Raw genomic sequence first — 15,098 nt, 5'->3', positions numbered from 1 at the left:
TGGCACAGGTTGCCCAGGGGAGTTGTGGCTGCCCCATCCCTGGAGGTGTTTAGTATATGGTTTAGTGTTTGATGGGAACGGTTGGACTCGATGATCTGGTGGGTCTCTTCCAACCTGCTTATTCTGTGATTCTGTGAAGGCCAGGTTGGATGGGCCTTGAGCAGCCTGATCCAGTGGGATGTCCCTGCCTATGCCAGGGGAGTTGGAACTGCATGATCTTTTAAGGTCTCTTCCAACCCATGCTATTCTACGATTCTATGACTGTGTGTAGGTGGACATTTTATTCTTCCTGACTTGGCTGTATAGGTGAGAAATGCAGCTCTCCAGCCCTACTTTTGTAAAACACACATGTGCCTGTTTCAGCGTGTGTATGTACAAACACCAGGTCCCTAAACCTTTGTGCAACTCCACAGCTGGACGCTTGCATGTGCATTTATACATTCTTCTCCCTCTTTTTGAATATAGATATTTTTGTAAGCAGTTTTACATACTTTTTCCCTCAAGGAGCAAAGAGAGAAAGGGTAGGAAACCACTCTAACCAAAGGAGCAATGTGGCTGCCATCTGCAAGCTTGCAGTGCTCATGCTGTTTTTTTTTTTAAAAAAAAGAGGGAATTTGACGTGAGTGAGGGCTGTTGAAGCCAGTCAGAGCAGTGGTACACAGGAACAGGATCAGGGCTCAAGCTGAAGGGGGCTGACGGGGTCCACGTGCTGCAACGCTGGGCTGTGACAGGTGTGGGGGCCCAGGGCAGTGTTGGATGTTGGGGAGCCCTGAGCTGGGCCAGCGCAAGGGGCAGCCCCATTGAGGCAGTGTGAGCTGTCACCACAGCAGTACGGGCTGTAACTACTCACTAACCCAACCACCACTGTGCAGTCACACAGCCTATTGCAGTCCTGGCACTTTCCTCACCAAAACTTACCCCTTTCTGCTGCTCCTTGTGTGTGACTTTCCTCCTGCCTTGACCACCTTTTCAATCTTTCCAGCTTATTCGAATTTATTTGAGTGTTTGAAGCTGCCAGTTGCCACCCAAATGTCTTGGTGAAGGCGTATTCACAGTAGGCATTTTGGATAACAGGTTGGAAATAACTAAAGGCATACTTATATCTAGTGGCCTGCCTCACTACCCCAGCTTGTGTATTTCCAGTCATCTTCAGACCCTTCTGATTTCAACAGGGTTTGTGTACAGTCAACACAAGTGGAAGTTCAGCCTCAGCACAGGTGGTAACCTGGTTTCAAACTCTTGGTCTCCGCCTCATGATTTTTCTCATGTCACAGCTGCCTAACCCTAGAAGAGATGCCTTTTTACCAAGCAAACCACAGAGAAAATTAATTAAATCTAAATGAAGTCACCTCTTTCTTTTCCCTCCAAGACCACTCACATCTTAAAGCTGCACAGCGAAGTAATTAAATGTTATAGGAGTTGCAGCTTCTTAAAGAAAGATTTATCGTATTAAATACAGCAGGGATAAGCATTAATAAGGTATTAGCTTGGTCTGAAAAAGCCATGAGAACCAACAACCCCTAAATAATTAGCTTGGTTCTAATGCTGGTATATTTTGTAGGTGCAGACAAATGATTTACCTTCTATGCCTTAATTTCCTTCTCTGTATTATGAATATTGCATATTCAGTATTGCAATGATGGAATCACATTTTCTTGCCTGCTGGAAAACAACAGGTCACATTGTCTTGGGAAAAGGGAAATAATGGTCTGGGAAATAATGAGAAAGATTACTCTTCTACTGCCAACTGCCTTTCTTCTGTGGGAAGGTCTTTTGTCACCCCTTCTCAATGATATTTATTTCCCATACATGATCATAAACTGGTCACACTGAGGCTGGATTCACTTCACTTAACTTTAACCGATTAAAAATGAACCCTCCATCTTAAGCAGGTCTCCCAATCTCACTTTACTCAAAGGAAAGATACAGACAACCAGAGAACCTCTGCACAGGAGGGCATTTCTTTCACCATGATATTCAAGTCCAGAATCATTCACATGCCATCACACACACACATACACAATTCATATTAAAAATGGGCATTGGATACACAAGCAGGAACCACATTTGCCTTTCTAATGGTCAAAACAAGGAAAGACTTGGGCTAGGGAAAGGCTGGAGAAACTGGTAGAGGCTCACAACCGCTCATCTTAAAGTCAGCAATTAGCACACACAGCAAGGCTGGGAGACAGTAGAAACTCCCACTATCTTACAGCTGCTTGGCAGCTTTTGAGAACTGAGTCATCAGGTCTTGACCTAGTTTCTAACAGACAGGTATGCTGGCCACAAAAACCACCATCGCAGGTGTCACTCTTGTTGGTAGGCTTGGCAGAGGGACCACAAACTGATTGGGTAACAATCAAAAAGGTCATGGATCTGAATTCTTCTACCAAGCATTCCTCTTGGGCACATTTACCTATGATTTGCTATGGCCGAGTCTGGTGATTTGCATGTTTTGCTTGGCATTAAACTTGTCGAGTTACATCCTCATTTGATGAAAGATATTCACTGAATCTTTGATGTGAAATTCCTAGAAGGAAAATTTGGACCTGGGAAGAGCCTATAAGTCTCAGGATATAGCCATCTCTACAGACCATTAGAAAGAGAGGGTTACTTTCAGCTCCAGGACCAGATGTCAACCAGTGTAGAGTTACTGCCCTGAAATGAAGATTGTTCCGTGGCAAGATTTGTATCTTTGCCTGGGTATTGGGAATTAAATTACATTTATTGAATTACTTTTACTATTAATGAAAAGCTGTCTATCATCACATATGTCTATTCCTATAGATGGTCCAGATTCAGTTGCTGTCCCAGTCAGCACAGTCCCACTGAAGTCAGCATCCCTAGTGTGACCAAAAAGCGTGACCCCAGGGTTTTAACATGTAGTAGGATTCTGGCACTGCTTTCTGAGCTTCACACGCAATTTGTTCATAAACCACCTTCTCAAAGGTAGGCTTTCTAATAAAACAGCCGCCATTGACACAAATAATCCCACATGTCTGATTTGCATAACCTCTGGGAAGCCGGAGAGCAGAGGAAATAAGCGATAATAGCAGTGTAAATGGCCTTAAGTGAAAATGTATCAGTTACAATATATCAATTGAGTCTATGAAGTTCAGTTTATGATGGTGGAAAAAATAAGGGGAGACATTATGTCTTCATAAAAGCTTGACCTGAAGTGCTTTGGAAGACAGAAGAGACTACATTCAAGGCAAAACAGACTTTCTGTGCACAGTTATCCTTCAAGGGACTTTGCTAGGGTTCATATACACATACCCATTTTGCATTTGCTTATGAAATGGGAGAGGAAAGGAGAGCCTAACAAATGAATGTGTGTAGCTCAGCAGCCCCAGCTGGCCCAGTTCCCAATATATTTTGCTTGATAAACAGCTAATCCCTGAGCATAGAGTGGCTTGCATTCCTCCAAACTTATCATTAATCATGGAAAAAAACAAGTTGTCCTTGCACTGTGTGAGTGCCTATGAACAGCTCCTTTGATAAGAGTGTTTTTACATGCCTGGGGGGATTTAGCTTTTTGGATCTCTGTCCTGTAAGTAATAGGCAGACCTTCCTTTGCATGTGAGTCTGCTTTCATTAAGGGTTTCAAGTCATGGAGTATTAACTGGGATGTTTGAAATGAGAAGTTGCACTGTGCTCGTGTTCCTCCATTGTATTTGTGTTTCATGGCACCTGTAGCATCGCGTAGTAGTATAATTATGCATTGTTGGCAGCCAGAGGGGAGATAGGGGGACAGAAATAAACAGGAAAATTTTAAGTGGAAGAAGGAAAAAGTTAATTGTTAGATTTTAAGTGGCAAAACATCAAAACATTTAGTCACTCAATTATGTTTCTTGTTAATACAGAAGGGGAATAGAGCGAAGCAATAAATTATTTACTGATTTACTTTATAGGTTTCTTACCTTGCTGCCAAAGCAATGGGAAAAATAGACAACTGTAAGTCTTTTCCACAAGTGTGTAACAGATAGATTGTCTTTACCGTATGTTGATATTGGATATACACATAAACTATATTGATGTATCATTATAATGAGAGCTGTTAACAGCACATAGAATCAAAGAATCATAGAATCGCTTGGTTGGAAAAGACCTTTGAGATCATCAAGTCCAACCATAACCGTCTATCAATAAAACATATCCTTAAGCACTTCATGTGCCCGTATTTCAGATACCTCCAGGAATGGTGATTCAACCACCTCCCTGGGCAGCCTGTTCCAGTGCTTGATAACCCTTTTGGTGAAGAAATTTTTCCTGATGTCTAATCTGAACCTCCCCTGATGCAACTTGTGGCCATTTCTTCTCATCTTATTGCCCGTCACTTGGGAGAAGAGACCAGCACTCACCTCACTGCAACCTGCTTTCAGGTAGTTGTAGACAGGATAAGGTCTCCCCTCAGCCTCCTTTTCTCTAGGCTAAACAACCCTTGTCCCCTCACCTGCTTCTGATAAGACTTGTTCTCCAGCCCCTTCACCAACTTTTTTGAGCTTCTCTGGGCACGTTCCAGGACCTCAATGTCTTTCTTGTAGTGAAAGGCCCAAAACTGAACACAGTATTTGAGGTGCGGCCTCACCAATGCAGAGTACAGGGGCAGAATCACTTCCCTCATCCTGCTGGCCATGCTGTTTCTGATACAAGTCAAGATGCCATTGGCCTTCTTGGCCACCTCAGCACACTTCTGGCTCATGTTCAGTGGGCTGTCAACCAATATCCCCAGGTCTTTCTCTGCCAGGCAGATTTCCAGCCACTCTTCCCCATGCCAGTAGCAGTGCACAGGGTTGTTGTGTCCCAAGTGCAGAACTCAACACTTAGCCTCATTAAACCTCATCCTGTTTGTCTCAGCCCATCGGTCCAGCCTGTCCAGATCTCTTTGTAGATTCTCCTTACCCTCAAGTATATCAACACTTCAATCAAGCTTAGTGTCATCTGTGAATTTACTAAGAGTAGATTCAATCCCATCATCCAGATCATCGATAAAGATATGGAACAGAACTGGACCCAACACTGAGCCCTGGGGGACACCCCTTGTGACCAGCTTTCAACCAGATTTAGCTCCATTCACCACTACTCTTTGGGCCCGGCCATCCAGCCAGTTTTTAACTCAGCAGAGGGTGCACCTGTCCAGGCCAATGGCAACAAGTTTCTCAAGTAGAATACTGTGAGAAATGGTGTCAAAGGCTTTACTATTGTCTAGGTACACTACATTCACAGCATCATCCATTAAGTGGGTCACCTTGCCATAGAAAGCAATCAGGTTTGTTTGGCAGGACCTGCCTTTCTTAAACCCATGATGAGTGGGCCTGATCACCTGGCTGTTCTCTGTGTGCTGTGTCATAGCATTCATGATCACCTGTTCCATGACCTTCCCTGGCACTGAGATCAGACTGACAGGCCTGTAGTTCCCTGGATCCTCCCTCCAACCCTTCTTGTAAATGGGCATAACATTGGCCAACCTTCAGTCATATGGAACTTCCCAGTCAGCCAGGACTGCTGGTAAATGATGGAAAGGGCTTTGGTGAGCACTTCTGTCAGCTCCCTTAACACCTTTGGGAAGATCCCATCTGGCCCCATAGACTTGTGAATGTCTGATTGGCTGAGCAGGTCTCTAACCATTTCCTCTTGGATCATTAGAGCTTTGTTCTGCACTTACTCCCTGCCTTCTGACTCATGAGGCTGAGTACCCAGGGAACATCTCACTTTACTATTAAAGACTGAGGCAAAGCAGGCATTAAGTACCCCAGCCTTATTCTCATCCTTTGTCACTATTTTTCCCCCTGCATTCAGAAAAGGATGGAGATTCTCCTTGGCCCTCCATTTGTTGTTAATATCTTTGTAGAAACCTTTTGTTTTATCTTTCAGAGAATTGGCCAATGTAACTACTAGTTGGGCTTTAGGCCTTCTGATTTTCTCTCTGCATGATCTCACTTCATCCTTATAGTCCTCCTGAGATGCCTGCCCCTTCTTCCAAAGCTCATATACTTTCTTCTTTTTTTCTGAGATCTACCCAAAGCTCTCTGTTTTCTTCCATTTTTCTTCCCTACTGGATCATTTTTCGGCACATACCTCCATTGTGTATCAGACAGTTTTCGTAGTCTAGACTGTGAGCCGGGCTGGCTTATTTCAACTACTTTGGTCTGGCCTTGTGCACAAGAAAGACAAAACTATTACTATATGATGGAAGCCAAATAACTTTCAGCTGACATAATATCTCATGCCTTTTACAAGTTAGTCCTTGTCTGAAATGGGCAAACCTTCGCACTCTCAACTACGCCCTTTATTTAAAAAAAATACATGAAACTCTATTCTGGTTTTAATTGTTTTAACCTCAACTTTCAATCCATGATGCCTATCCACTACTGAAATAAAACAGCTGTCAACCAAGAGATATTTTTACTTTATGTAAGTGTCTGCAGTCTTTAACGTCCTTAATGTTAAACACTAGTTCAGAGGATAAATTAAAACATACAACCGTGACAGGCATTTCTGGACCTGAAGAAAGGTTTTTAAGAAATTCAATAGAAGATAGTTGAGATTAAACTATTAAGATAGTTGAAATTAAAGATAGTTGATAGTCACTTAAAAATGAGCAGATTTTGTTTTAAAGATACACTATTAGTGTGAGAAAATATACATACTGATTGCCCAACCTTTACCTGCCTTGATGAACTTCTTTGCAAGGAAGGTTAGCAAGGTGTCATCTCACAAGAAGAGAGCTCAGGGCATGTCCCCAGAGAACAGCCACCCCTCTCCATGTCCTTGCACACACATACAGACACATACCTCTGCATACACTATTCAATTCACAAGCCACAGAGATGAGAGAAAACAGACACACCTCCCCAGCTCCATTCCTACAGTAAACTAGGAGCAGGACAAGGGCAGTATCGAGTGAAGGAGGGGCATGACTTTATCTTTGGAGAGGGTATTTGCCAGGTGATATGTAGACAAAACTGAAAAAGACTGTTTTAGTGAAGGCAGGTTTAAAACAACCTTACTAAAAAGAAAGACAAAAGGAAACCAGAATTTGCAATGCACAATTTCATGTGCTGATTGCAATGGTCTTAGTCATTACAAGTGCAAGAATAAAGAAATAATATATTCAGAACATCACATTGTGATTTTGAAGCATTTTCCAAATAAGAAAGAAGAACTCAATTACAGAGAGGCAAAAGGTCTCCCGAGGCTGTGATGTCAGAGCCAGGGCTGGGACACTCACCTCTCTACCCATGTTGTGGAGCCTCTCCGTTGAACTATAGTGACTTCGTTTTGTTTGTTATGGTGTTACCTAAGATGCTAAACTTCAACAGTACTTGTTACTGAGGTAACTGATGGTATGAACAAAAATGCTTGACAATATGCATTAACTGTATTTACTGTTTTGTAGAGCATAAACCTCTACCCATGATAAGGAAAAGAGAATGCAGGAGTGTACGGTCCTTTGCTGCACCACACAATAACTTAAATACTTAAGTACTCCTTCAGAGTAGCAATTTAACTCATGGAGCTGTGTCCTTTGCCACAAGGGCCACATGACTGGCATATGAAATTATTTGTAAAAAAATTCTCAGTCAAGATGAAAGGACACTGTGCACAACAACAAGCAGATGTGGGCTAATCCCTGCTCTCAGTTTCTTCATTTTTGGGCAGTATCCTCCAGCTTTTTGGAATGGAGCTGATCAGAGTATATGTAAGTTCCTAGCTATCTTGGAAGAAAATAAAGGCAATCTCAGAAGTATCCATTTCCTCTGGATTAATTCCTGGAGCCTGGTAGACTCCTTTCAGCCAGTTCCAAGCTGGAATTGCCACTTAACTTTCTCTTTAATTTTAGGAAGTGCTGGAATTCTAGAGTTGGAGAAACCCAGACCTTTGATGTGATGTCCAACAGAATAGCCAAGCAAGTAACTAACTTGTTTGGTACCAGTTGGGATACTTACCAGTTTACTGAAAATGGTTTGAGTTTGTGCTAGTGAAATGTCTAAAACAAAAGCAAATGCCCACTGCTCAGAAACCTCAAACTCTTGCCTGTTACAGACCAAGAATGACAAATTAGACCTGGGAAAAGGAACTCTCAAACACCACTTTGGTGTCAGACTCAAATTTGCTGCCAGTGAGCTACTGTCAAAAAGTCATCATAAAATACCAATACTGTTTACCTACTGTTCCTCAAGAGCGAGAGACTGTAGCACACACAGAGCAGAGACATGTCCTTGGGAGAGGATGAAAGTGCCAAGTCATTTGTGTCTATTGACATACATGTCTTTCCAAAGATATCTAAAAACTTTTGAGGTGGATTTATTGGTATCAGCAAAAGCACTTTTCTCAAGGCTTTATCAAAGTGGCTTTTTTTCCCCATATATTTCCACTCATGCACATCAAGTTATACATATCCATTTCATATGTGTTTGTTCACATATTTATGCACATTCATTCACTACATTAGTTTATATACATTGTACCCATGTGCATGTGAACATTGTCAGTATTGTTTTCTTCATAAATATTATCTCTTAAAAAGATGGCAACAGAGATGGGCCATATATAAAAATAAATAAATGCAAATAAAATAATTAGAAAAATAAAAACAAATAGGACAAATTTTGACCAGACTGTAAATCCAGATTGTAGTTATTCTGGCGTGAGTGCTACATTAGACCCCGTATTTCTGAACAGAAACAGAAGGAAAGCAATTCAAAGGGAACAGCTATGAAATGACTGCTTTAGAATTAATTTAATTTCAGCATCAGGAAAAGAAAACGTGTTTAAATTAGCAGAATTTATAGAAGTTTGTCAGCTTTTCACTTTACAAGGATATAGGTAAGTAAGTATATTGAAAGTAATCCCATAATGTATCACTTAATGGATACCTATATTCTAGGTGATTGTGTAAATTCTGAAGTTTAGTGTCTATGCTTAATATTTAGACTACCTACTGTGCACACGGTACATATTGATCTGTGGAATCCAAAAAAAGAAATATATCGTCAGACAGAGAAGTGGTCTTAAACTCAGTGGACTGGATAGTCCCCAGCTGAGATGCCCTTAAACTCACTGACTGAAAATTGCTGTCATAAGGGGATATTAGTGGACATTCAGAGTTAAAGTACTTTTAGATATATATCCTTTTTGAGTGTAATCCAGATGTCTTTTGTATTTGCACTTCTTTTTTTTGCTTCACTTCTAATTCAAATGATTCTTTGCAGCATATTTTACCCTTGGCCTCTTACAGCTGTTGGATGCTGGGATGTCCCATATTTACGTCTTGTGTCCTACATGTGTCTAAACTCATGATCAGTGTTTCACAAATAAATAGCTGTGATTGGAAGGGGAAAAAAAAAAAAGTCTAAATTTAGGCTTCTAAACCTGAATGCTGGCACCCAAATAACTGGCCAGCTTTCCAAAAGCCAAGCCCCTGGAAATTTCGAGTAATCACTGTTGCCATACCAACAGCTGTCAGCACTCTTGCAAAAGCAGGTCATGTATTTAGGTGCCAATATGTAGCAAGAGGGGTCTAATTTCAAGCTTTTCTTTTAGAAGGTCTGGCCAAGAACACTAATGATAATTGAGAACAGTTTCACCTCTGCTGCCAGTCTCCAGCTTCTCCAGCTGGAGTCACAAGACTGCCATGGTCTTGCAAAAGTTCAGATGTTTGGGGAGGCAAAGCACAAGGTGTTGGTGGTTGGTGGTTCCATCCTGGGGTGCAAGCTTTGAGCTAACACATAGGTACACAAAATGATTTTTGGGGCAAGAAGCCAAAGAAGTGCACGGCTTGGTGTAGGCTAATTTACCAGGCTATGGCTGAAATGTCTGGACAGAGGGGCTGCTCAGTTTGTTGTATTGCAGCACAAAGTACTGCAGAGCTGCCAGGCAAGTGGGCACATGTCCAGGTGTTCACTCCCATCTTCATCCAGTGCTGGGCCACTTCCCTCTTATAATCTTTCCAGTCTTGTTGAGACCCTGCACTGCCTGGCTGTCAGCTTGTAGCCCCCTTTGCTGGGCATCAGCCAAGGCACTTGCGAAGTTGGGGGCATCTGCGTCCCCACTTGGACCCCACATCTCTTGGGGGCTTTGAGCACAGCCCCTGTGTTGTCTCTGCCTCCAAATACCTGTTTGACCTCAGGCAAGTCACTTACCCTCTCCATTTTGAGGCAGGATAAAGATAACACTACTTCCTTCTCCCTGCATTTTGTCTGTCTTCTCCAGCTCAGGTGTAAGCTCCTAAGGGCAAGGTTTGTCTTCTCAGTGTGTTCAATGCCTATCAAAACAGAGCCTTGATCTCAGCTGGGGCCTTGAGGCATGACTGCAGTACTGTTATTATCACTAATAATAATAATAACGAATGCAATCAGATCAAAGACATTGACTGTATGAGTCATTTTTGGGGTAAAGTTAGTCATTCCAAAGAGCAACAGATATATGTAAACTTTAGCCACTGCCAAGGTTTCTCCTTTTTCCCAGCATTTAAAAATTCACCCTTGGGAGTGTGGGTGAGCAATATGATCTGAAAGGTCTCAGCCCTGCCAGTGTTTCCAACTGCATAGGCACTTGTGCTCACATGCTGATGGTTGCAAGGTTAATGGCGTAACTTTGTTCTGTATAATTCAGCTACGTAAATACCTTGTGTGGGTTTTCTGGATCATAGGTGAAACTCCTTTCTGTCTCGAGCGTTCTATGAATTGAATTCACTACCTGTCATTGTCCTCAGTTAGTTGCAACTGAGCCTATATGAAAACTGGAAAACAGCACTAGAAGCCAAAAATTTTTTTTTTTGCTTATTGTTGAGTTTTTTAGTTGTTTGGAGTGGGTTTTTTTTCATCAGTTGAATGAATCCCAACAAAGTTATTCCACAAAGGAAAAAAAAAAATTAAAAGAATGAATTACTTATTAAAAGCATTACAATGAGATTTTTCACCTGAAAGAAAAGGCCTGCAGCCAAACAATAGGATTACACAGGTGCAAAATAAGACACAAGAGGGAGCTCACATAATAAATAATAATGATCAGTAAATAGCATTTTAAAAACGGTTAAATACTATGGAGAAAAGGAAATAAATAAATTCTGCAATTCCTATTTGCTGTTACTGTTCTCAATATCTCCACGGTTATTGTTACAGGCTATGGGAACATGCTCACAGGCAAGCATGCCTGTGCACCTGACTTTGCCCACAGAACAAAATAGCACTGCCTGGTCACAAGAGCTTCTTGTCTGGGGGTAGCACAGAATAGGAAGACCAAGCCAGGAGACTACAACAAGACACTCTTCAAAAAGTGACCTGAGCTTAGAGCTGTTCCAGGAATTATTGCCAAATACTCAATATACTTTATTATTTTTAAATACATTTAAATATATATGTGCATTTATGTTGCTTGAAAATGGTGGTTTATGTTCATGACACTGTTGCATATAACCATAAACTGAAGGACTTAACAGTGGGCCTACAACCCCAATAGTTTTCTTTTTATGTGGGATCAGAAGGAGTTGCATTTCAGTGCCTGCAACTTTAGTTCACTCCAGCATCCAGATTTCCTAGTTCTCAAAACTGAGAGAAACTGCTCTTTTGACAAACTTATCTTGATTTTCAAATGTCAGCCTGGTCAGTCAAAATGTCTCAATTCCTAAAGTTCTTATGAAAATTAGGCAATATGTATCAGTAACTACAGTGGCCTTGATCTGTTGTAAGAAATCCACCCCTCCTGGCAGTCAAACATATTCCCACAGGGCTGGACCTTGGTTCTTCCATCTCTCCTAGGCTACAACTGCATGTCCCAATGTACATATGTCTCGCCCTCTCTCCAATAAACAGACAGGAAAAGTAGAATAGCTGGAGGGCTGACCTATAAAGCAAGGTCTCTATATTATAACAGCTCTGGACATGCATCATAATTACCATCTGAAAGGATGTTTGATAGTCATCAATGGACCACTAGTTTTCAGAGCATCCACACACAGTTCTAGAAGCTGGACATAATCCTCTGACATCCAGCACCCTTGAACAAGAAAGTACCTTGGACTGAGTTGTCACTGGGACTGGAAAGGCCCTAGTCCATATGGTGGTGTTGGTGGCCACCACAGATATCTCAGATATCTCTCTCTAGAAGTACCAAGGGAAGAGACAAGATGTGTATTTCTGTAGAGTCTGTTAGTAGAGATCCACAATTAATCTAGTTGCAAGGAGTGTACATTCTTTCATACTCCAGGACCTGTCTGGTCTTCAGCATCACTACAACAACCACAAGCCTTAGAAAGCCACTGTGTACCCTTCAGCCAAGAGGAGAGCCAATTCTTAAGTTGTGACATCTGAATCCATGGTACAAATGTATCCACTCACATAAGCAGTTGCTCCATTGTTTTCTTCTGCTCCTATAGTGCAAATGGGCTTTTCCAATCAAGAGTGCCCATCATGGGGAATTCAGTAGTGTGTTCAGTTCCTGACAGATGTCTAATGGCCCATTGAGTCGCTCAAGAGCAACTGGTGCTACTTATGAGATTGTATTAACCATATGACCATGGGCTGCTGTTTTTACAATGTGGCATCCCTCAAAGCCCTTCCACATACTTGCATCAGGAGCTCCACAGGCGAGAGAGAAGCTAAGGTGTATGTGCCAGATCTGACAATAGAGTGTTACCCTTAATGTATAACTTGCTGGAAGGAACATTGTCACTGTAAGGATTCTACAGCTACTTAGACTTGTCTTGTACACAGTAGAAGGGTATAATATCTTCAGTAAGCGAAATAATCAGTTTATGCAAACACATCTAAGCTGTGAGATCGTTCTTCATTATAACACTCCAACATCCAATGCCCACTCTGTAAAGCCACCTTAACACTGGGTACCCTGAATCTCAAGGCTGGCAATCACTCTTTCCACTCTTTGAGTGAAGGGATGAATTCTTCAGCAGAAAGGCAACTTTGTAGCCTGATTCCACAGCTGTGGAATTGCAGAAAGCCAGGCCGTGAATCCTGGGCTGGCAGAGACCGTTCTCACCCTGTGGTTGATGCATTGGATCTCTGGAGAGGAAGAAGGACACACTCGGCAAGGCACCCTGGCCAGCTGGCTTGGGAGAAGCAATGCTGGCTTTGACTGTGCAAGCAGGTGCTTGCTTCCCCTCCCCATCAGATTGGGAGATTTGAAAGAACAGCTGTAAGTGGAACAAGGTTTTAAAAACTGGGGAAATGGAGCCTTTAAAAAAAAAACAAACTTGCCTGCCTTGCATTGGAAACCTGTCATGTTTATAATCTAAATTGAAGTTGTGCTAGTATTCTGTAGTAAAACAATTGCCTACTACCAGAGCCACACATTTCTGAGAAGTGAGAATGAGCCATATGTCTTCCATAAAAACATATTGATAGAGTTCAGCCTGTTCTTTATGCTTTCTTGTAAATCTTTTTTTTTTTTACAGTCCACAGTTAAAATGAGAAATATTTTTGTTTGCCAGAAAGTATTTAGAGTACCATACTATCCTTCATCTCTACCAGCCTTCACTTGTTATCATTGATGCATGGTAAGGTAGCTTTAATTACCTTTAGGCTCAAGTACACGGAATTTTTATAATTCAATTGTGTCTATTTAATTTCCAGTATCTAAGCTACCATAATGAAAATGTTACCCAAGGTTTCTTCTTCAACTCCCTCCTTTTAGATCATAATAAAGACAGCTCACTTGAGCAAATAGTTCCTTTGAAATGTTAATCCTTCTTAGATGTGTTTCTTGTTAGATCAGCCGCACTGTTAAAAACTTCATTTTCCCATTAGTTTAAATGCAGAATAACTCTTATGAGCCATATGGACACAAAATAGTTCATTGATGAAGGCAACTGAATTAAAGCCTCATGTTAAGCAATGAATTAACTGTCATATAGGATATAAAAACCACAATTACGTAAGTCTGGGTCCTTTATCCCTCTGCTACCTAGCACAATCTCTCCTTAAAGGAAGAAAAAAATATAGTTTGGATATTGCCCTGAGTGCTACCTAAAATCCCTACAAAAGCACAGAAAAGAAGGTGAATGTAAAAGCCTCCAACTAAGGGGCTTACTAGAACATTATGTTTTGAATGTGTTGATTTATATTAGTCTTTATTTGACAGTTCAGCAATGAAATTCCAACAAGCTAAACGTTTCCTTCAGAAATGCATGTGAAAGTGTATCTTCACTGCCAAGCTGGCTCTGTGATTGTTTCCTGACTTGAGACCCTGGCTTGGCCCAGGTGTGATCAGCCACAGTGTGAGGTTGCATGCTTGGTGCTGTTCCTCCCTCCTTCTCGACCCACGTACCCAGCCCAGCAGACTGCTGCGCTTCAATAAAGCAAGCAGCTCTATGATTGCTTTTTAATGAATTGTAAGGGAATGTGTATGGTTTCCCTGGGGTGTGGAAAGAATCTTAGGTAGGTCATCAGCATTCAAATATTAAATTACTCGCACAGGTTGTGTAAGGTTAGCAGCCAAGGAAGTAGAGCTGGAACTCCAACCCGAACCTCCATGTAAATCAGTAGGCACAGAAGAAAAGTTCTACTAGGTTCAGAAGAATGTGTCTGGGAGGACGTGAAGTATAATACCAGGTAAGAACCTTGGTTTGTATGCAGTGAAAGTATGCTTAAGTTTCAGTAGACTTCAGTAAACATAATTTTGTTTTGAAATTCTGCATGCAGTTTCAAAACAGGAGACATCTGAGCCCTTGGTCAATTTTGAGTCCTAGTCTACACTTCAATGAGAGCTCAGCCACTCTGAAAATACGTCCCTCTTTATTGTTCCTTGATTTAAATATTTTGTACAAGTCTGAACATGGATATACAACAATTAAGCAGTAAGAGCTGGGCGGATGAAGCATCAGTTTACATGTACAGCTTCCAGAGGGACAGGAAATTTGTGTTAGTTACTTAACCAGGAACAATAGATTAGTTGCTATTCAGCCAACATTTCCATTGTTGGCATGGATGGGCTCATCCTTCCTTTCAAACCCTCAGCTGCTGCACTCCTACCTGCTCCCTCCACTGCCTCTGGCACTTCGTGATACTTCTAACAGCAACCAGACAGATTTCCAGATTCCAATAATTGACAGCAGGCAACTTTGCAAATCTGCACTGGGC

General features: G+C 41.6%; 1 protein-coding gene across 1 annotated transcript in view; it reads left to right on the top strand.

Annotated features, from left to right (window-relative positions):
• The window catches only part of UVSSA (UV stimulated scaffold protein A), a 375,853-nt gene extending 361,227 nt beyond the window's left edge, over positions 1 to 14,626 (top strand). The window contains exon 14 of the transcript XR_011337395.1: positions 14,611 to 14,626. The gene's annotated coding sequence lies outside the window, so the exon portion shown is untranslated. The remainder of the gene's footprint in view (positions 1 to 14,610) is intronic.
• Positions 14,627 to 15,098: the final 472 nt, after the last annotated feature.

This window comes from Phaenicophaeus curvirostris, chromosome 4 (assembly GCF_032191515.1).
Source record: "Phaenicophaeus curvirostris isolate KB17595 chromosome 4, BPBGC_Pcur_1.0, whole genome shotgun sequence".
Taxonomy (NCBI): domain Eukaryota; kingdom Metazoa; phylum Chordata; class Aves; order Cuculiformes; family Cuculidae; genus Phaenicophaeus; species Phaenicophaeus curvirostris.
This window is presented reverse-complemented; position numbering and strand designations above follow the sequence as displayed.